Consider the following 23,931-nt stretch of genomic DNA (forward strand, 5'->3'; position numbering starts at 1 on the left):
CGTAGTTCACTACAGCCTCGAGCTCCTGGGCTCAAGCAATCCTCCCACCTCAGTCTCCTAAGCAGCTAGGACTACATGCATGCACTACCACATCTGGCTACTTTTATTGTTTTTTGTAGAGACAGGGTCTCACTACGTTGCCCCAGCTGGTCTCAAACTGCTGGCTTCCAACAGTCCTTCCACCTCAGCTTCCCAAAGTGCTGGGATTACAGATGTGAACCAGTGAGCCCAGCCAAGGGAGACTTTTAAATGTAGTATAGTTGGAAAGTTCTGGAAGGTGGGAAGATAGATTTTGCTGGACAGCAGCAATTTCTGCCAAATGTTTTCCAATTTACAGAGATATAATCCATACCATAAAATACATCCTTCAAAGTGCACAATTAAAATGAAGTATACAATTCAGTGGTTTCAAGTACATTGTTGTGCTACCATCAGCACTGTGTAATTCCTGAACATTTCATTACCACGTTGCTTCTCTTACTCCCTCCTCAGCCCCTGGGACCCACTAGTCTATGGATTTGCTTATTCTAGACATTTTATGTAAGTGCAATTGTACAATAGGTGTACAATGTGGTTTCTTAGCATAATGTTTCAAGATATATCTGTGTTATAGTGTCTATCAGTACTTCATTTCTTCTTACAGCTGAATAATATCCCTCATACACAGATATATCACATTTTGTTTATCCATTCAGGAAGTGATGGGTATTTGGGTTGTTTCCACATTTTAGCTATTGTGAATAATGCTTTGCTATGAATAGTCATATACAGGCTCTTGGGTGCATAGGTTTTTCGGTTATCTTGGGGATATACCTAGGAGTGAACTTGATAGGTCGTATGCTAACCATTTTAACTTTTTGATGAATTACCAATCAAATTGTTTTCCTAAGTGGCTGTGACATTTTACATTCCCACCAGTAATGTATGTGGGTCCAGTTTCTCCACATCCTTGCCAACATATGTTGCTATCTGACTTTTGCTTATAGGCATCTTAGTGGTGTGAAGTAGTACCTCATTGTGGTTTTAATTTGCATTTCTCTAACAATCTTGAGCATCTTTTTATGTGTTTCTGCCATATTTAATATAAGAGTTTTAAAACATAGGGACATCCATATATTTTCATTAAGTTAGCAGTGATCAATAAATAATACTTTCACTTTACCTGTGATACATAAATAAACCTGTTTCTGACCTCCTTCATATCTCAAAGTGATTGATAGAAACAGAATTTTATTAATTTCCATATAAAAGGACACATAACTGTGATGATAATAGAAAAACAATTAGATACAAGATAATCCATAATGAAGTAACGAAGCTATAGCACTGAGTTATAGCACTGAGTGATAAGGCTCAATGCTCTCCAAGATAGTCACACAGTGATCCATTGCGGTGCCAGCAGAAAACATTAGATTTCCTGATTTTTATTTAATCTGAGAAATTAAGCTGGCCAGGTGCAGTGGCTCACACCTGTAATCCCAGCACTTTGGGAGGCCAAGGTGGGTGGATCACCTGAGGTCAGGAGTTCGAGACCAGCCTGGCCAACATGGTGAAACCCCATCTCTACCAAAAACACAAAAATTAGCTGAGTGTGGTGGCGCATACCTGTAACCCCAGCTACTGGGGTGGGGTGGGGGTGGGCGGAGCTGAGGCAGGAGAATCACTTGAACCCAGGAGGCAGAGGTTGCAGTGAGCCGACATCATGCCACTGGCATCCAACCTGGGCGACAGAGTGAGACTCCATCTAAAAAAATTAAAAAAAAAAAAGAAATTAAGCTTTACTAACCTCTAATATATTCATTGGCAGTAGCACTTATACATAGTGTAAATAAATATACATATTCTGGGGCTGTTGTTTGAAAGCATTTTTTTTTTTTTTTTTTTTGAGACAGAGTTTCACTCTTGTTGCCCAGGCTGGAGTGCAATGGCGCGATCTCAGCTCAACGCAACGTCCGCCTCCCGGGTTCAAGTGATTCTCCTGTCTCAGCCTCCCAAGTAGCTGGGATTACGGGCATGTGTCACCATGCCCAGCTAATTTTGCATTTTTAGTAAAGACGGGGTTTCTCTGTGTTGGTCAGGCTGGTCTCGAACTCTTGACCTCAGGTGATCCGCCTGCCTCCGCCTCCCAAAGTGCTGGGATTACGGGCATGAGCCACCGCACCCAGCCGAAAACATTTTTACATATGGGGTGTACAGTAAAAAAAGCCGGGACCTCTAGGACAATAAATGAAATGACTGATTATAGTTGAGAATTTTTTTTTAAATAACTCAATTATTACTTAATTTTTCACCCTTCATTTAGCAGGGAAAATAATACCTCTTATTCTAGGGTACACCGTTTCTACGCATCTGACTTTAGAGTTTGATTCAAAGAATATAAATATATCTTTTTAAAAAATACTACCTAAAATTATATTTTACAGAATATTTTTAGTCTCTAGGATATAGGAAGATTTATGTTACAGGTCACTAGCTTTTTAACACTTTGTATACTGTTAGAATTAATGCTACTAAATTATTCTGTGTTATGGAAGGCAACCATCTCATAATTGAAAGAAAAGCTTTATTTTCCTGTTTTGCCTAATAAATGAGTATAGAATGCTAATCCATATAGGAAAATACCTAATTTTTTTTTCTTTATAGTGTCATGGGACAACATAATTTTTATTTTATAATGAACTTATTAAAAATATGTTTTGCTGTTGTCCACTGACCCACTTAGAAATCAACATCCTCCTGTCCATTAGGTTATTACTTCTTGGGTGGAATTTAATGAATATTAATAGCCTAACTCAGAAGAGAAGCAGGTAATTTATTATAGCTTTGTGCATTTCCATTTTTATGTGTTATCTGTTTTCCTTTTGCTTTATGTGCCATACATCTTTTGTTTCAAATTGATTAATAATACCTTTTTGTTTTTGATTTGTACTATGCATTTTTAGTAAAAGATGCCTTCATATTTTGATCCTTACTGATTAATATATGCAGTAAATGTAGATATGTAAATTGAGTGTAAATTTAAAGGAAGGAATGGTTTCTAATCAAATGTTTGTAATAACTATTTATGTTGTGGTACAGTAATAGTACTTCATCTCTTAAATTCATCAGATGTTACCGCTAATGTTTTGTTAGAGTTTGTTCTCAGTCATTGCAGCCATAAAATTTCAGCAAACTCGTGAAAAGCACCTTTCAAATACTCAGTTCTGACTGTCATACTGATGAACTGTTAACAAAGGTGATCTTATTTAACTTCCCAGACTCCTCTTCAGTCTGCAGAGTCATATGCTGTTGTCTCTCTTTGATTACTACACGCAAAATAGCAGTAATAATAGCCCACACTTCTAGTGTGCTTATTATCTCACTATTTATGTTAACTCAGTTCTCACAACTCTCTGAAGATAGGACTATAATTAACTCCATTTCACAGATAAAGAAACTAAGTCACAGAAAGATTAGAGTTACTGGAGGTCACACAGTAAGAAGCTTGGAAAGCTGGAATTTTGATCCAGGTGGTTTGATTCCCAAATTTATGCTCTTAACCAGTAGGCCCCCTTGCCATGGTGATGCTTCTCCTACATGTCTCGGCATCCTCCGTCTTGGCTGTTCCAGGACATGGGCCAACTTTCCCTGAGTTTGCTTTATTCCTCCAAAAACTTCATTGCCAAAACTTCTCCTCCTGCTCTTCTTTTTCTTGTTCCAATCTCTAACTGCTTTGTTAGATGGAAATCAGAGTGTTTAACAGTTGAGGGAGACACGTACAGACATGCTTAAAACAATGCCTACCATGTTGAGATGCTGAATATGTTTTTGTTGAATGTTGAAGCAAATATGCAAATAGTAAAGTTTCTAGAAATGAAAAAGGAGATCACTTTCATTTTCTTTGTTTTCTTTTGGCTTTATATTTTTCTTATATAGTTTTAGTGTTTCTTTTCTGATAATCAAGTTAATTCACTTATTTAACAAATATTAACTAACGAGTGCCTGCTATTCATTTCTTGAACCATGAATGAAACAGTGGGGAAAAAAAGGTCCCTTGCATTCTAGTCTGAGCTCCTCATAGACTTACTTACATTATAGACATTAATCAAGTAGTCATAGAAATAGATAATTATAAATTGTTAGACGTGCTGTGGTAGGAAAAAGCAGAGAATTGGTTGGCATAAGGAGAGGATAATGGAAGATTTTTTTTAAGGAAGTGACATTTGACCTGAGAATGAAGGATGAGAGGTTTGGAAATGGAGGCCAGGAGTGTATTCCAGAGGAGGGGCCAGCTCGTGCAAATTCTTTGAGAGAGAAGATGCCTTAAGATACTGAAAGGAAAGCATATTTGAAAACTTGCATTGAGGCCACTGTCGTTGGCATGGAGGAAGCCATGTGAGCTTGGTTTCAGATGGGACTGGTGAGGTGACCAGAACCTTGTGGATCGAGATACTGAAGACTGAACTTTCACTTAAAAGGACAATAGGAATTCAGGGAAGGAATTTAAGCAGGAGAGTGACATGGACAAACTGGGAATCCAGAAAGCTCATACACTCAGGCTGCTGTGTGGAGAACATTTTGAATGAGGGCAAGAGTGAGCATAGGGAATTCTCAGTAGCTAAATAAGGAATTTGTGTCACCCATGGAAAATAAATCCAATGCCAAACCATTATTCAAGTCTTAAAATCTGTAGTTTTATATGATCAAAAGGAATACATCAGAAATATCCAGGCATTACTATGTTAATAGTATTTTTTCTCTTGAACATGTCACAAAGCAGTATATCCTGAGAAAAAACAAGACACACAAGAAAACTGAAGTGTGTAATTAAGACAGAATGGACTAGACTCTTGGTAATTAAAGAGTACTATTTTTAGGCCAAGCATGGTGGCTCACACCTGTAATCCTAGCACTTTGACTTTGGGAGGCCTGGGTGGGAGGATCGCTAGAGGCCAGGAGTTTGAGACCAGCCCAGCCTGGATAACATAACGAGACCCCATCTCTACAAAAAATTCAAAAATTCGCTGGGTGCAGTAGCGTGTGCCTGTAGTTCCAGCTATTGGGAAGGCTGAGACAGGAGGATCGCTTGAGCCCAGGAGTTCGAGATTACAGTGATTGAGCCACTGCACTCTACCCTTGGTGACAGAGCAAGACTAGAGCAAAAAAAAAAGAAAGTAATATTTTAAATTAAAATTTTGCATTGGAAAGCTATGCATCACAGTACTTCCAATGGCTATCTTTGGATGATAGATTTACGAACAGTTTTTACTTTCTTCATACTTTTTGTATTTTGTGGGGAACATTTTATATTAACCATATATTGCTTTTATGATAAAACTAATGAATTTTTTTTTATTAGGGGAAAATGCATCATGTAACCTTTTCCTTATGTGTATAGTGAGCCTTTAAACTATCTGTTTTTTAAACTAAAGTTTATTCCTAAATTAGAAGATGCTTATATACAGCAGATTTAAAGGTTTGTAAACTCACTGAAGTGAAATGCAGTCATAGTTGAATTTCTTCTGAACTGTGAAAGGACTCATTTTTAGCTCTGAAAATGATTTAATGTTCAATAAAACTTTTTTTCTGAAGAGTCAGATGTTGAAAACAATGGAATAACATGTATAGGTTGTTGAAATAATGCCTGTTTAGAATATTCTGTGCTATATACTAATGGAGTCATTAAAGAATGAGCTGAAAAGGAGAGCCATGTGTGCAAAGCTGTGGCTTCGTGGCTGAAGCTGTGGAAAATGTAAATGTCACATCTATAATGAATCCATGTATCTTCTACAACTGCCTTAACTCAAGGAAAGTGAGAGTTAAAAAACAAGGTTCTTTTTGGAAATTGTATATGATGTCTTGTATATCAAAGTCTGATGGCAGCAGCTCACTGTGTATTTTATGTATTATACCAGCAGCAGATATTTCAGACATATCAGAAGAAGGTTCTCTTGATTCAGTGTCTCTGGCATATAATAAAAAAGTGGGGGAGAAATTTCTGCAGTCTCTAATAAGCAATATATCAATGAGTACTGTCAGATTCTGTAGAAAAGTCCACAACATGATTTATTACATTAATTACAGTTATGTGGGTTTCATGCTGCTAAGCCTGCAAATGCAGCTACATTCTAAAGTTGATTTAAGAATATATTTTGGCTGAGACGAAAGTGCTTCTTATTGTGATTAATATAGTACAGTATTTATTCTCTTGTTCTACTCTTCTTTCACCTTGGCTGTAGTACAGAATGCTTAATTTCTTTTCTGTGACTTGAACTGGAATTCGCTTTTAGTTTTGAGGAGCTTCATCTAGTTATTTATCCGCACCTGTCATCTGGTCTTCTTTTTGCCTTTTTGTGTCTTGGTAGGTTCACCTGATGTTGCATCTCCTCCAAGTGTGAAGCCTGTTTGAATTCACTCCCTTCTAGCACAGCAGGGTTGTCCTCAGGCTTGTTAGGTCACACCTGCAACGTTACGTCTCTTTTTGAGGGGAAGGAACCATTGAGGAAAAACTTCATTGTCGTAATTTAATTTTTAAAAAGTAGCGTTCTTAAAGGGGAGCATTCTCTGATTCTACCCTTGTTTAGAACTTTACTGAATTCATAGTCACATAGTGTCTCTTCTTACAGTGACACAATTAGCTTATCAAATCACAGAATTTTCAGCTTTATGGAACGGAAGGTCTCCTAAAAGCTGTTTTAGATATAGATATTAACTCTGGTTGTTCACATATGTCCATGGCAGGATATTCTTTTCTGTTAAATACACGAATGCCTGACTTCAGTAGCCTTTGTAGAATCTAGCTTGGAATAATTAGCAAATATTTGCCAGAAATTAAAGTAGCAATAGAGGAGGAGCTCGGGCTAGGTAGGAAGACTTTGATTTCATGAGTTGGAACACATTTTCTAAGCAGCAGTATGTTTAAAGAGTTGAACTAGATGACTTATATGTCCAACAATGAGCTAAGTGGCTTACCTTCCTATTGTATTTGATCTTCATACAACTCTTAAGAGATAGGTACAGTTTATACCCATTTTACAATTGAAGAAACCAAGGCTTAGCTTACAGAACTTTCACAGATTTCACATAGCTCGTTAAGTGGTAGAGCTGGAAGTTGAACCCGGGCATTCTTGTTGGCAGAGCTGGAACCTTTAACCATTGGCTATGCTACCTATGTCAGGTACCCTGAAAGGGGTCAGCTAAGATGAGAATTGGAAAATGGTCTTTGGCCATTAATTAGACAGTTTTGAACTTAAGAATAACTTTAGAGAAGTTAAGAAAGAAAATATCTGAATCTAGTGGGTTTCAGAAAGAATTCCTTAACTCATTATTTTGTCCAATAATAGGACCAGTCATTCCAGCATGATTGTTGATACTGTTTTTCACTGAACAAAAATCATTTAAATAAACATTATTTAGCAACTATTCTGCCTGGAAAATAAAAACTTTCAGACCAGAAAATCTGCTATTCCAGCAGTGTGGCAGGAGTTGGGTCTAAAGCTTATTTGAAAGGAGGTGTCATTTTCTAGGTCTTCTAGGGGACTGTGTCTCAAAGTGTGGCTTAGTAGACCACACTGATATTAGAACTATCTGGGGACTTGTTAAAAATGCAGACTCCTCCTTTGACCATAAGTTGATTCCCTGTTCTGAGGATCTGCAAGGTCAGTGCCTGGTCTCCTGTACACATGTGATGTCTCACCCCCACCTTCCAACACACACAGTGCCTGATTTAATGAATATATGAAGACCACAGTTGATACAGATGAGAAAGTGGAGGAAGCTTTTTCCCTGTTCTTTAGGACCATGTGTTGGTTTAATAAGTGCTGGTAAATTTTGTGTTCTATTTCTGTTTTCTAAATTTTTATTAAGGAGAAAATTCCTCAGAGGCTGTAGAGTCACATAGCATACGTCCAAGATAAATGAGCAGATGACTAATGTTTATTTAAGTGATTCTGCTTCAGTGAAAAATGCTATCAAGAATCATACTGGACTAACATACTATCGTTCCAAATTTTAGAGCTCCTGAACATGTATGTAAGAAATGTGTTTTACTTCCAGTATTGGAAAAGATTAACCAAGCATAAAAATAATTTGCTGGTCAGATAGCTATAATAGCTTACAAATCAGGCTTCAATTAGTGCTGTTAACTATCCTAGAAAACAGTCTTTGTTTTAAAGCTCTAGGAGAAAACATAATATGCAAGGAGTTGGGTGTTTAAAAAAGAAAGAAGATACTGACTTTTTAATTATATTTTATGATAGTTATAAGGTTGTTACAATTAATTTTCCACTTTTAAAGTAAATATAGCTTACTGGTTTTTTTTCCCAAAAGATTGCAGGTATTAGGAGCTATTGCTATAATATTTTCAAAAATGAAACATGAATGTTGGCAAATATGATTTTTGTAACCACTAACAAATAAAATTGAAGTTGGCCTATTTCCTACAATCACCAACCAGGGATCATATTTTTTAAAATACCAAGATCGTTTCCCTGAACATGAAAGGAGTCATAAGAAAATTTGATTTCTTTCAGATGAATGCATCTATGGAAGAAGTTAGTACAGGACCTAATAGACACCATTGTAACATCAGCATAATCTCTTTTTTAAAAGGAGGTTGGAGGGAGAGTGACGGAGCTATCCATTGGTTTTATGGGTTATGTTCATTCTGGTATGGACTTTTGTTGAAGTATTATTTGTTTTTTTCCTTATTCTGTTAGTAAGATAAAGATATTGTCTTGTAGTAATTTGTGTGATGGCCGATGGGTCCTTAATTCCTAAGGAACTATCCCTGGGAAAAGCTTCCAGTGGCCTCATAAGTCATTTTAATACCATTTTTACAGATGTCCACACCACCTTCCCTGACTCTCTGAAGGGTCCTAACAAAGAATAAGGTGATTGTGGAATTCTCACTGTGAGTCCCAACATTTAATTTTATGCCACTCACTTTTGTTTTTAATGCTTTCTAAATACAATCAGTATGGTTGGTCTGAAGTGGATAAGTGAAGTGAAGTTGTATAATTACACATGGAGTTATCTCCGTAACCTCCCTTTCTGCTTTGGTGTTAATTCAGTCAACAAATACGTATTGAATCCTATTACTTTTTTCAAGTGCTTTTCTAGACCCTGGGAATAAAGCAGTGAAGCCTCAGCTCTTTTGGAGCTCATGGTCCATTGGGGAGAGACAGACACGAAACAAGTAAACAAATAGATGTGTGGAAGAACTTAACAGCAAAGGAAGAATAAGGAATGTTAGAGGTAGAGAAATGGGTGTTGATTTATTTTTTTTAAAAGCACCTTATTCAAGTGTTTGGCATTTGGAGGTTTTTGCATTTAACATATTCAGTCTCTTCTCCTTGCATATGTATTGATATTACTATAAAAACATTTCACGTGGCTATCCCATTAGTCTAGCTTTATTCCCCTACCCCAAAATCAGGATTGGTGTCTTACAGCCTATGAGCACAAGCCAGACTCATTCCCGTCTCTTTCCCTTTGCTCGTGCAGCTTCGTCCTAAGATGCCCTATCCTACTGCCCTTCCTAAACAAATGATACCCATCCTTTAAAACCAACCCAAGTCCCACCTAGTTCCACCATGGATTAGAGCCCCCACACAGCTTAAGCTCTGTTTGACTTCTCTGTCTTTCCTCTCCCTCTTTCTGAATTCCTATAGGGCCTAGAGCCCACACCATAAACTCAATGCGTAATTGCACAGTGCCATGTGTGGTCTTTTTAATTTGTTTTATGTGTATTAATCATCTACCTATGATGTAATCTTCATAACCATCAGGGACTTACCTTTGACTACATCCCACAGGTCTTCTTGAAATGCCAGGGGGCACAGTGGGTACTCACAAATGTGGATTAAATATTTATCTCAGCTGCAACTTCATAAATATAAATCTGCTCGCCAGATTTCTTTTTACTTTTCAAATATAAAATACATTCTTATTTAATAAGCTCATGGACTTATCAGTCACTGGTATATAAAGAGAATTCAGACATTTCTTTTCTTTATCAAGTGAAAAATGAGACAAAATAGTCTTCTCTTAAATGAAAATAATAAAGGAAATGTTTCATATTGCTTCAAATGTATTGCTTTAATAAAATCACAAAGGAATGTGGTAGCCAAGTTTGTTTTTATTTTAAATTGGGTACTGTAGCAATAGAAGCAAATGGATCTGAATTTAAATCTAACAAATCTCCCCAAATTAAATGAGAACATAAGATACTGCACTAATTATGTGTTTTTCCATGCCATCTTCTAACAAGAGAGGAAACAATTAGATTAATGGGGCATGGAGACTATGTAAATAAGTACAGAAAAGCTGTCCGGATAAAAACTTAACTCAGGCTATCCTGAGCCAGTGCTGAGGCTCTTCCTGAGACCCCTCTCCAGGTCACAAATCTCTTAGAAGTCATTAACCTAAAACTTTTCGATCTGTTGGCTACATTTACTGAAGGCTCATTTCACTGTGCTGGATTTTATGGGATGGCTTCTCCTTTAGAGAGGTTACTGAAGGCTCATTTCACTGTGCTGGATTTTATGGGATAGCTTCTGCTTTAGAGAAGCTTTGAGTAAATTTAAGTGGTACTTGTGAATGGTACAGGCAAGAAATACAACCTTTCATTCAAAGAACTAAGGTCACTCATACTTTCTTTAAGAGAATCTATCCAGCCTTCCTGTTTATAAGCAAAACCAAACTAGCGATGCAGTGACAGCAAGGACTGCTAAAATAGTAGCCAGCAGGCTATAGCAGGTAGGTAGAAGGGAGCTAATGTAAATGCAAGTTCTGGAGGAAAGACATTTTTAAAATGCATTTTTGAAAGCCATGCATGTCCAGAAGTTCTCCCCTTCCTATCATACTCAAGTGAAAGCTTGGGACGTTCATCCTTTGAAATATATGTGGTGGATCTGTGCATTTAAAATTCAGAACATATGCTGAGTACTCTGGATTCACAGATGACAAAGACGTGAAAAATAATTGACTTAACAGGGAGTGGACACTATAGATATATAAAATAAATATATATTTTATATAGAATATATAAATAATATATATTTTATATAGAATATATAAATATAAATATATATTTTATATAGAATATATAAATATAAATATATATTTTATATAGAATATATAAATATAAATATATATTTTATATAGAATATATAAATATAAATATATATTTTATATAGAATATATAAATATAAATATATATTTTATATAGAATATATAAATATAAATATATATTTTATATAGAATATATAAATATAAATATATATTTTATATAGAATATATAAATATAAATATATATTTTATATAGAATATATAAATATAAATATATATTTTATATAGAATATATAAATATAAATATATATTTTATATAGAATATATAAATATAAATATATATTTTATATAGAATATATAAATATAAATATATATTTTATATAGAATATATAAATATAAATATATATTTTATATAGAATATATAAATATAAATATATATTTTATATAGAATATATAAATATAAATATATATTTTATATAGAATATATAAATATAAATATATATTTTATATAGAATATATAAATATAAATATATATTTTATATAGAATATATAAATATAAATATATATTTTATATAGAATATATAAATATAAATATATATTTTATATAGAATATATAAATATAAATATATATTTTATATTATGTTTATATAATACATTATGTATTTTTATATATTTATATTATATATATAAATTTATATAGAGAGAGAGAGAGAGAGAGAGAAGCTGTCTGCTTTAAAACTTTGCTAAAGCTGTCTCTAAGCATTTCTTTCTCCTGGAGGAGGTCACAGCCTAACAGAGAGGTTTGAGATGGACACAGGTAAATATGTAGGACAATGTGAGTCTAATCACCTGCTGTCTCCTGGTTCTTTAAGATTTAGGTAAGATTAGCTTGAATCTCTCTTCTACAGTTTTTACAAACTATGATTTTTTGCGGGGGCTGAGGATGGGTTGGGGAAAAGTGAAATAGTGGTTGACTTGGATGTTCTCCTGTTCCCTCTGCCTCTGACCTACTGCTTCCACTGAGGTAATTGAAGTTATGGATCATTTCGTTTTCTGAGAATATTTCGTACCAGGTCATCCAGACATCAGCCCAGCCCCTGCCCTTCCTACTTATACAAGGCAGAGTTTATTGAAGATTTTCTTAATATGGGAGAAAATGGGCAGGTTTATGTCATAACAGAGCAGTGCAAATCTGACCATGTACTTTTCTGACCAACTAGTTTTCTTAGGATAAAATACAAGGCTCTGCATGACCTGGCCCCAGTGGGCTTTCAAAACCTCTCCTCATACCATTCTTGCTCTTAGTTACTTCACTCCAGGCACAGTGATACTCTTTCAGTTTCTCAAATTTTGTTTCCATTGCAGGAACTTCTCATATGCTGTTCCTTCTACTGCTCCTCCTTCTGCTCTTTGCATGACTAGCTTCTCATTTTTAGGTCTTAACTAAAAGATATTTTTAGAGAGGACTTCCTAGAATATCCATCCTTAAATGCATCACTTATCCTCTCTGATAACACCCATTATTTTTCTTCATAGCACTTCTGCCAATTTGTCCAAGGTTTACTTATTTGTATTCTTGTCTGTTTTCCACCACCAGATGGTAAATTCCACAAATGCAAGGACTGTTTCCCTTATATCCATCCCTGTAGACCCAGCCTACTTAATTCCTGACATATATCAGTTACTCAGTCAGTGTGCTTGAGTGAATGAATGAGGTAGCTTGGCAGGACCTGATTGATTAGGTGTAGCAGAAAGGGAGAGCAGGTATCAAGGATGGTGTGCAGGTTTCAGGCTTCAGCACCTGGGTAGGTGGTGGAAACACTGAGTAGGTGGATGAGCAAGTTTGGGGACAGATCCTAAGTTACATCTTAGGTCTGGGTACAGATGTTGATTAGGCTTTTGGGTACATAGGTTCATGGGAGCCATAAGAAACATTCTGCTGCCTGCCCATTAAAATTTCATTTCTAATTGTTGAATAAATACCTGATCTGCTTAGAAAAAAATAATTTGTACTTGCATATTTGTAGTTGCCATTCAGTTTTCTAGGCCTTTGGGATTTTACCCATATTCAGTTTTTAAATGTCTTATTAATCACAGCTTCCTTAATGAGACCATTTTGCCCATCTCAATGCATATATTTCTCATTAGTAACAATGACTCATTCAGTTCACCTGCTAAACCATATACATACTTCAGAAAATTAAGTAATTTTTATAGTGTATCTTCTTTTGTGTTGAGAAAATTTTTTATCATCAGCATTAGATAAAACAACAGCTATTTAGAGTTCAAGTTATATTTCTTACCATGTACATTCAAAGAAAATTTCAATGAAGTTTGACCACTGAGTTACTGATGAACACCCAGATCTTCAGGATTAAAACCCTTCTGTATAGATCAGAAAGCATTGTGATTAGAAAGCTTTCAACAGACATTTATGGGATCCCTGTAAAATCCAAAGCACCAAGTTAGAGACTAGAAGTTACAGCAATCTCATTCAAATGCTAACAACTGGATTAGAATTCTGGCTTTGAGAACACAGAACAAAGATGTTTCAGCCACTTCTCTTGGAAATCATTTCACAAACATTTTCTTAAATAAAACTGAAAGTCTTCTGTAACCCAGAACCGTAGTATATAAAGAAGGGGTGCTGAATGCAGTGATGAGACTGGAATTTGAATATGGCATCAAGAGACATGGGTACCAGGGGCTGTGGTTTATGCCTGTAATCCCAACACTTTGGGAGGCCAAGGCGGGCAGATCACCTGAGGTCAGGAGTTCAAGACCAGCCTGGCCAACGTAGCGAAACCCCCGTCTCTACTAAAAATACAAAAGTTAGCCGGGTGTGGTGGTGCACGTCTGTAGTCCTAGCCACTCGGGAGGCTAAGGTGAGAGAATCGCTTGAACCCGGGATAGCGCCACTGCACTCCAACCTGAGCGACACAGCAAAACTCTGTCTCAGAAAAAAGAAAAAAAAAGGCGTGGGAATGTAGATTTCAGATGGAAGTGAGAGACCTCAGTTTTCCACTGAGGTGGTCCGTGCTCAGTGGTAAAATAAACATTCACTTTTGAAGAACTGGAATGGGGAACTTAGGTTGGTGGTGAGAGCTTCCCTGTGCCCTGTTTGACACCAGAGAGTAGCATAGGAGGCAGAGCTGAGTAAAGAAACACCTATACACTTGCCAACTTTGAGGGAAGTGGTCTGCCGGTAAGAGAAGGCAATGGGGAGATACTTGAATTTATGGCTTGAAAGGATGTACTCTGTACCAGAAAAAAAGACTAATGTGCAACGATCAGCACGGAGACATTTCCTAGTAAAGTTATTGCCCCTCATAGATAAAAAGATAATCATTTAGATATCCAAGACAAAAAAAAAAAAAAAAAAAAGGCAAAGGCAATCCAGAGACCTGTAAAGGTGGAAGATAATGCTGACCATTGGCTTTTCTAAGACAGCACTGAGTTCTAAAAGACAGCTGAACAATGCCACTAATGTTTGGGCTTGGGGGAGAATGAGTATGAGTGGAGAATTTTGAACCTAATCAAACTGTTACTCAGTTATAAAAGCAATAAAAGTGTAAAGATATTCTCAAGAACTCAGGACCTCAGGAAAACACTTTTCATAAATACTTTTTGAATAAGCTGTTAGAGGACAAACTTAGCCAGCTGAGAGATGGAAACTGGCAAAACACTTGAGGTAAGCTTTCATTCCCTCCATTTAATTACAAGACTGAGACCAAAATGTGGGAATTATGGTTAAAAACATTATTTTAAATTATTTCTAAATATTTATGGTAATTATTTTAAACCATGACAATGAAGAAATGTCTTATTGTTAAAAGTTGGGAGGGTAGTAAGTGGGAAATAGTATAAAACAAGATTCAAAAGATGTTACTTAAAACTAATAATTAAACTAATAGGGTTTATAAACCTTTGATGGTATATAGGTAACATTAGAAAAACTAAATAATATGATTAAAAGCTAACAATTACATAGACCAAGAAAAATAATGTAATGGAAAAATGATTAGTTGGAGACAGAAAAGGAAGCATATGGTATATTAATTTTGACATTTTTTGTAGTGGAGTACCAAAATATGCTGTATAAAAATAGAGAATTTGACGGGGTGTGGTGGTGCACACCTGTAATCCCAGCACTTTGGGAGTCCAAGGTGGGTGGCTCACTTGAGCTCAGAAGTTTGAGACCAGCCTGGGCAACATGGCAAAACCGTTATCTATACCAAAAATGCACAAAGTTAACCGGGCATGGTGTCACACGCCTGTGGTCCCAGCTACTTGGGAGGCTGAGGTGGGAGGATCACTTGAGCACTGGAGGTGGAGGTTGCAGTGAGCCGTGATCAAGAGGATTTAAGCTGGGTGGGGTGGCATGCACCTGTAGTCCCACCTGCTCAGGAGGCTGAGGCAGGAAGATTTCTTGAGCCCAGGAGTTCAAGGCCAGCCTGGGCAATGTAGCAAGAGCCCCTTCCTCCTCAGAAAAAAAGAGAAGAGAGAGGATTTATGATATGAAGCAAAGTTATAACAACAGTGATAACACTAGAAAAATTTACAGTAGAATATAAACTGGAAAAAGTTTCTTTACTCCTAAAAGGAGATACTGAAATAGTCTCTTTTCAGCCTCTGGCTGTTGTTTTTCTGCCTGAGATGAAGCCAACAGAAGGAGAAGGATTTGGCCAACAGAAAGAGGAGCTGAGCAAGAGCCCTGATGCAACAATGAAAACAGAGAGCTTGACATATATTCATATATATCTCGTGTATATTCGTAAAATCACAATATAACTATAAACTTGGTAGAGACTCTCAGATTAGATCGCAAGTTACCTGCTGTGCAGGTAACTGCTATCAAATGATATATGCATTTCTGAAAACAGTTGACACTAAAAAATAACGGAGCTATGGGGCAGACTACTCAAATTCGACGTAACTTTATAATCAGATAACTAACAAAGCTAATTCTAATAAAATACTAGTATAGTTTAAAGGACATGATAATTTTTAATAAATAAGCATAAGTTGCAGTAAATATAGGAATTTACTGTAAAAAATTCTGAGGTGAAGTTATGTGACTAGAAAAGGATGTAAGGAAAATTGAAACTTGAATTACAGAGGCAAGTGCAAAATGCACAGAGATTGGGAAACTTTATATATATGTAATTTTTGTTTTTTGAGATAGGGTCTCGCTTTGGTACTCAAGCTGGAGTGCAGTGGCATGCTCATGACTCACTGCAGTCTCAACCTCCTAGGCTCAAGGGATTCTCCTACCTTAACCTCTCAGGTGTCTAGAACTACAGGCATGCACCACCACACCCAGCAAATTTTTAAATTTTTGGTAGAGACCAGGTCTCACTGTGTTGCCCAGGCTGATCTCCAACTCCTGGGGTCAAGCCATCCTCCCCGCTCAGCCTCCCAAAGTGAGTGGGGAGGCATGAGCCTCCATGCCTGGCCAGAAAACCCATATATTAAATGACCAAATTGAGCCAAGGAGAAGAAAAGTGGGGAGAATGGACATCTTGTATAATACCCTATTCTTCCACAGTGCATTACCTTCTGCTGTGTTGGAACACTGGTGAAAAATCTCAGTAAAATGTCTGAAGTAGAAAATAATTGGAATAATATTTCAGAACACAATGAAGCAAAATTAGACATTTTTAACAAAATTAGGAAATGAAATGAACCTACCTCCTGGAAATGTTATAACACTAAAATTTTTTTGATTCACAAGTTTTTATTATGAAATCAATAATGCAGAGTAACTAGATAAAAATAATAATGATGACAATAATAGCATTATATAGCAAAACCTAGAGATGCAGATAAACCAGTACTCAGAGGAAATTTATATACTTAAAAACTTTTATTAATATAAATAAGTAGGAAAAGAAATTAAGCATCCAATTCAATAGGTTAGAAAAAAAGATTTAAAGCAGAATGAAAGACAGTTAACAAAAACAGAGTATTAGAAAAAAGTAGAACCAATGAAAAAATATCCAAAATCTAAATCTTTGAAAACACTAACAAAGTAAACTGGTAGATAACCAAAAGGGGTATGGAGGAGAGATTAAGAAGAGGAAGCATAGATATAGAAGACAATAAATGAAAATGAGAAATAATCATGGGTCCCCCAGAAATTGAAATTATCATAAGACATTACTTTGTACAACTCTATGCAAGTCAGTTTAAAAGCTTGGAAGAAGTAGATGATTTTCTAGAAATTGTAAATTAACAAAGCGCTAAGCCTCCTCTCCTCACAACCCCTCCAGGACACATAGAGAGAGCATCAGACCTAGATGGTTCCACACGTGAATTCTACCAGAATTTCAAGTATAGTTAATACTTTCAAATTGTTTTCTTATGCCAGCAGAACTATAATAGTAATATGTAACAGAAATAACCTAAAATAGACAAAATTGGCTTATGAATACCAGTGCAGAAATATTAAATAAAATATTAACATGCAGAATTCAACAGAGCATTAAAGGAATATACCACAAGCAAATGGGATTCATAACAGACGTTAAATAATGCTTCTACATTAGGAAATCTTTTAATAGAGCAAAAGAAAAATTGTATCTTCTCCATAGATGCTGAAAACCCATTTGATAAAATTTAACATGAATGTTTTAAGAAATGCCTTATTAAAATATGAATAGGAAATTCTTTAATAAGTCTTAAATAGACCCGTATCAATATATCTGTATCATTTAACCCCAAGGTTATCATTGTTCTTTAAAGTAAAACTCTGGGAGATTTTCTCATTAATATCAGTAATGAGCCACAACCTATCACTGTTTTTTAACATGTTCTAGAGGTACCTATTTTGGAAGTACTTAGAAAACAAAACGCTATATGGAGCATAAACATTGAAAAGAAGTGATAAAATTACCATTTTTGCAAATGATGTAATTGTATACTTGGAATGCTTGGATTATATACTTTCAGAACCCGAGATTATCAACTAAAAATCTTGGGTAAGTTGGTTGGGTACAATACAAATATACAACAGTTAGTAACCTTATATACAATTAACAGTTAGAAAATAAACTGGAAAATTTCCGTTTGCAGTAAGAATAGCATTACAGAAAATACCCAGGAATAAATAAATTTAACAAAACTCTTTAAGATTTAAAAAAAAAAAAAATTGGAGTGGGGAGAAAATCAAAAAGCTATTTGGGAGATGCAAAAGATATGACAAATGAACAATACGGCAATAATCTATTCTTATAGAGGAAGATTCCCAATCATAAGTATGTCAGGTTTTCCTAAACTTAGTATACATTTAATTTTATCAGTGCAAATGCAAACAGGATTTTTAAAATGATAGGAGCTGATTCTAAAGCTTATTTGTTATACAAAAGTTTTAAAATATCCTGGAATGTTCTGAAATAATAGAGTAAGGAGGGGATTGAATAGGCTTGTCAATTATTAAGACAAATTTCTATTACACCTACTTTTAAATAGTAGTATACTTTGCCCTAATAAGGATACTAGTTAGTGGAATAGAATTAAAGATTCAGAATAGACCCAAATACATTTAGGAATTTAGCATATGATAAAGATGCCATCATAGTGATGAAAAAATAGAGTCACAAAGACAAAGACAAACTAAAAAAAGAAAAAATATATTATTTATATATTATAGACAAAGGGTTAATATATATTAAAAATGTTTATAATACATAATATGTAATAAGGCTAAATTAATAATCTGTAAATAGTAGATATTAAGAATTAAGACTTTCTAGGCAGGGTGGCTCACACCTGTAATCCCAGTGCTTTGGGAGGCTGAGGCGGAAGAATCGCTTGAGCGCAGGGGTTTGAGACCAGCCTGGACAACATCGTGAGACCCCCATTTCTAACAAAAAAAAAAACATGGATTTTTTTAATTAGCCAGGTGTGGTGGTGTGTGTTTGTAGGCCCAGCTACATTGGAGGATTGCTTGAACCCAGGAGGACAAGGCTGCAGTGAGCTGTGATTACATCACTGCATGCCAGCCTGGGTCGCAGATAAATTTTGTTGTAATGAATTAAGACGAAATATGAATATAAATATTCTTAAATATATCCAGAGTTCCTATAAATCAATATTTTAAAAAGAAAATGGACAGATGACAAAATTCACAGAAAATGAGAGAATACAGATAACTAGTATGTACTTGAAAAAGCATTAAATCTTCTAAAAGAAATGCAAAATAAAATCATAATATATATTACAATTAAATAAGCAAAGATGAAGAGGTTTGATAATATATCTGGGAAGGTGTGATTGAAGCAGCACTCTTATGTCTTATCATGGGAGTATAAGTTCAACATATGTTCAGGGCAGTAGCAATATAGCAGTTCCACTTTTGGAAATTCATTCTATAGATATACTTGCCCATGCATGGGAAACGTTCTGTCTACAGGGATACCCATTGCAGTGTTGTTTGTAATAGCGACAGGATGCAAATAATGCAAATGCCTATCTGTAGGAAGTTAGGAAACTGGAAAAATTCTGGTATATCCATATATAATAGAATGCAGCTATTAGAAAGATTAAGGCAACTGTATACATAATAATATGGCGCTATCTCTAATACATAATGGTAAAAAGCAGAGTATAGAATACGATGTATAGTATCTTCTTCCCCCTCCCCCATTTTGAAAGGAAAAGAATAAGAAATATAAAATCTTGAAAATTATATATAATCAACTGGTAACATTGGTTGTTGTGAAGAGGGAAACTTGGTAACAAAGGGTTGAGATGAGCAGGTGCCTTACTTTTACTCTATACCCATTTGTAGCTTTTAGAAACTGTCCTATATGCTTCTATTGCCTGTTCAAATTTTATTAATTAATTAAAATCAAATGGATCATGATCCATATTGAAAAAAAATCTTAATTTCTATCTCAGAACATATAGGTGGATGTTTTGGTAAATGGCAGATCAAAAATACGCAAGTCAGTTCTAGGTGGATGGCAGATCAAAATGTGAAAAGTGAAACAGTAAAGCTTTTGGAAGAAATGGAAAAATCTTTCATAACCTTGGAATAAGCAAAATGTCTTCAACAGGAGGCAAAAAGCATGAATCATAAGGGAAATAAATTGGTAAATTGGACTATATAAGATTAGGAATTCTTGTTTATTAAAATACTATTAAAAAATGAAAAGGCAAGCCACAGATTGGAGAAGATATTTGCAATAAATATAACAAACATTCATATCTAGAATATGTTAAAAATCTCCTACAAACAGTAAGAAAAAAGCAGACAATCCAGTAGATAAATGGACAAAATATTTGAACGGGCACTTCATGAAAGAGGATATCCAAATGAAAATTAAAACCACACTGGAGTATCACTACATGCCCAGAATGGTTAAAGTAAGAAAGGTTAACAGTATTTAGTGTTGCTGAAGATAATGGAGCACCCTTTCCTCATGCTGGAGAAAGTAAATTGATATGACCACTTTGGCAAATTGTCTTTAGTATTATGGCTGAACGCATGATTTCCTGTGACCCAACAATTCCACTCCTATGTATATACCCAAGAGAGATGCATGCACATGATCACCAAAAGGCACCCACTAGAATGTTATGGCAGTTTTATTGGAAATAGCCAAAAACTGAAAACCAATAGAATGCAATGTCCAGTAGAATGGAAAAATAAATTATAATATATTCACACAATGGAATGTTGTGCAGCAATGAGGATAAATTATCTACAAATACACAACAATATGGATGAAGTTCACAAACCATAATGTTGAGCAAAAGAAGCCAGACACAAAAGAGTTTACCTTCTAAGAGTCCATTCATATGTGTTACAATAATAGGCCAAACAAAACTATGATGTTTCAAGTCAGGAGAGCGGCTTTTCTTGGTGAGAGCGAGTGACTGGAAGAAGAGGACATGAGAAAAGCTTCTGGGGTGCTGGTGATGTTCTTTTTCTTAATCTGGGCACTGGATTCACAGGTGTATTCAATTTGTGAAAATTAATCACATGCACTTAATGACTAGTCTATTTCATTGTATGTATGTTACACCTATTAAAAAGATTTTAAAAGGAATGGGTCAGAAAAATTTCTAAAACTAGAGGTAAATGCAGATAGTTGTAATAGTTTTGTATTTTATTGTCAGTCTTCTCTAGTCTTACTTGATTTTGTTATTAACTAAAAAACTTATTCCTATTACTTGACTTTAAAACTATTTCTTTCCCTCTTACTTATGTAAAATCAACGATGGTGTCTTTACCCTTTCAACCTCTTCGTGTAGCTCATTCCTGGCTGTCAGGAAAGGATATGACAGTGTGACATTTGTCTTTAGTTTTATTTTCCTGCAGATGGAATGACTGTCAACTACGATTGAGGCCCAGTAGAAAGGAGGGAAAGGCTTGGCTGAAGATGAGTTGAAAAGGTGTGAATGTGTCAGTCATCTTTGTGTGTGTTAGCATGGTGCTGAAATGTGGAGGAGATACAGAAGAAGGAGAGCTTCACTCGGGACTGTGGCAGGTGACGACATCCACACCAGCAGTCTGGACCCTTCCGTGGTTGTCTTCACCAGTTCCACTAATAGCAGACTGACTAATGCTGCTTAATTAAATCCAACAGACTTAAACTTTTTTGCTTACATATCCCTTAAAAGAACTTTGAATAGTCTTTACCACTCACTTACTTTTAAATTGACACCCAAAGGTTTTTCAATATGTTTCAATCAATTTACTTTTGTAAAAAAGGAGGTAGGAAATAGTGAATATTTTATAAAATGAAGAGGAGGAGGCCGGGCGTGGTGGCTCACGCCTATAATCCCAGCACTTTGGGAGGCCAAGGCGGGCAGATCACCCGAGGTCAGGAATTCCAGACCAGCCTGGCCAACATGGTGAAACTGCATCTCTACAAAAATACAAAAATTAGCCAGGCATGATGGCGGGTGCCTGAGTACTTGAGAGGCTGAGGCAGGAGAATCGCTTGAACCTAGGAGGTGGAGGTTGCAGTGAGCCAAGATCGTGCCATTGCACTCCAGCCTGGATGACAGAGCAAGGCTCCGTCTGAAAAAAAAAAAAAGAGGAGCAACTCTACCTAGAATCAGTATTTCATGATATGATTTGATAATATTAAATACCTTGTGAATAAAAAGCACACTGAATCATCTGAAAGAAATTAATAAAATTTTAAGCTACTACTTTATCTTGAGCTTTTTTGTAGTTCTGCAGAATATTCTAGTTCTAGTTAGAAGAATCAACCTCACTAACATATAACCCCTTCATATGTCCTAAATTCAGAACACCCCATTCAGGCCCCAAACACTGTTTCTAATGGTAGATTTCACCTTTGTCAAAATATGCATAAGACAGGAAATGCTATGGGTTTAATTATTTAAAGACAGGAAATGCTAATGGGTAAAAGTCAAGTCTTTTGACTTTGAGGAGCCAAACAAAATTTATAAATCAATACACCCCAGAGTATGTACTGTAGTAGGTTTGGGATGGCAATATGTACAACTCAGTTTACATCTCAGACAAGAAAGTTTTTAAAAGATCCCATGTGAAAGTTGAGAACCTGGAAATTTTTCTCCCAAAGTTGTCTGTGACTATTTATTTCTTAGAAAATCTTTGTTTGAAGTTAGAAGACTGCTGTGATAGATATTTGAACAAGTAGCCAAAAAAAACAGATGCGCTGGCCCCTTTGGCTGTCCATGTAAACAGTCAAGGAAGCCAGCATGTCAAATGGTTACATTCAACCTGTGGCTTCCATGTTTTTGATGGAAAGATAAACATCTTTATTGTCAATAGATAAACAATTTCAACTGGAAGAAAATAGCATGACTAAAAGTTAAGTGTATTGGAGCATAAAGCTTACTTTTGTATATTTGAATTTTGGAAATGTGATCCCTCAAAAATGTGCCTATAAAAATAGCTAACTAGTTTAGTGAATTTTCATTTATATCATTTTATAAAGTTTTGTGGATTTTGGCAATAATGCCCTATGATTGTCATTTTGAAATAACATGGCTATTCATATATATGTATAGTAATACAAAAAGTAGTGTGTAAATAAAATTCAGTTTATTAGAAATTTTATCATTGGATGTGGTAATTACAAAGACTTCCACTAAGCAATCTTACAAGTTAATATAACTTTTTCTAGATAACATAATTAAGATAAAATACTTTTACCTTATACTTTAGAAATCAGAAATTACATATTTTATGTTGTTTGAAATTAACCTCTGTGTTTGCCTCTCAGCAGTCAATAGGGTAGCCTGTTTTTGTTTTTGTTTTTGTTTTTTATTTGTATGCCTTCTTTAGGGTTTCTCTTGAGTTTCACCAGACCATGTCTAACATAATAGTGGTTTTGACAAAATATTTTATCATTAATGTTAAGATCCTAAATTTAAATTACATTTTACTGAAATGAAACCATGTAAATGATATAATTGAACTTAACTATTATTTAAAAATTGGTGAAAATAGAGTAAGATTTCCTGCCTAGGACATAAGCACTAGAACTTTGTTTCTCAAAATGTATTCTCTCAAACCTCATCATGAACATAGAGATGCTGGTTAAGATACAGATTCCTACACCTGCTACGTGGTAATCTGCATTTTGATCAAGCATCCTGGATGATTCTGAAGCACAGCAATCTGTGAAGACAGCTATTCTAGGGCAGCATTACTTAATCATGGATGATCCAAAACAGAAAGAGGCACCTCAAGTCCTTGGTAGCAGAGTACAAATAATAAAGTAATAAAAAGAAACAGCGGATCCTGGAGACATACCCCCTTCTTTACATCTTGACTATAATAGCCTAATTCAAATGTAACCGTCCTGTCTCTGTAGCTATGATGTTTTATCCTCATTACCCTCCAAAATACCAAATATTTCCATTCATCACTTA

The 23,931-nt window shown here is 35.4% G+C and overlaps 1 protein-coding gene across 4 annotated transcripts in view; it reads left to right on the plus strand.

Annotated features, from left to right (window-relative positions):
- Nucleotides 1–23,931, plus strand: part of KIAA1958 (KIAA1958 ortholog) — a 175,480-nt gene that overhangs the window by 103,347 nt on the left and 48,202 nt on the right. The window lies entirely within an intron of this gene.

The sequence above is a fragment of the Pongo pygmaeus genome, chromosome 13 (genome assembly GCF_028885625.2).
Source record: "Pongo pygmaeus isolate AG05252 chromosome 13, NHGRI_mPonPyg2-v2.0_pri, whole genome shotgun sequence".
Taxonomy (NCBI): Eukaryota; Metazoa; Chordata; class Mammalia; order Primates; family Hominidae; genus Pongo; species Pongo pygmaeus.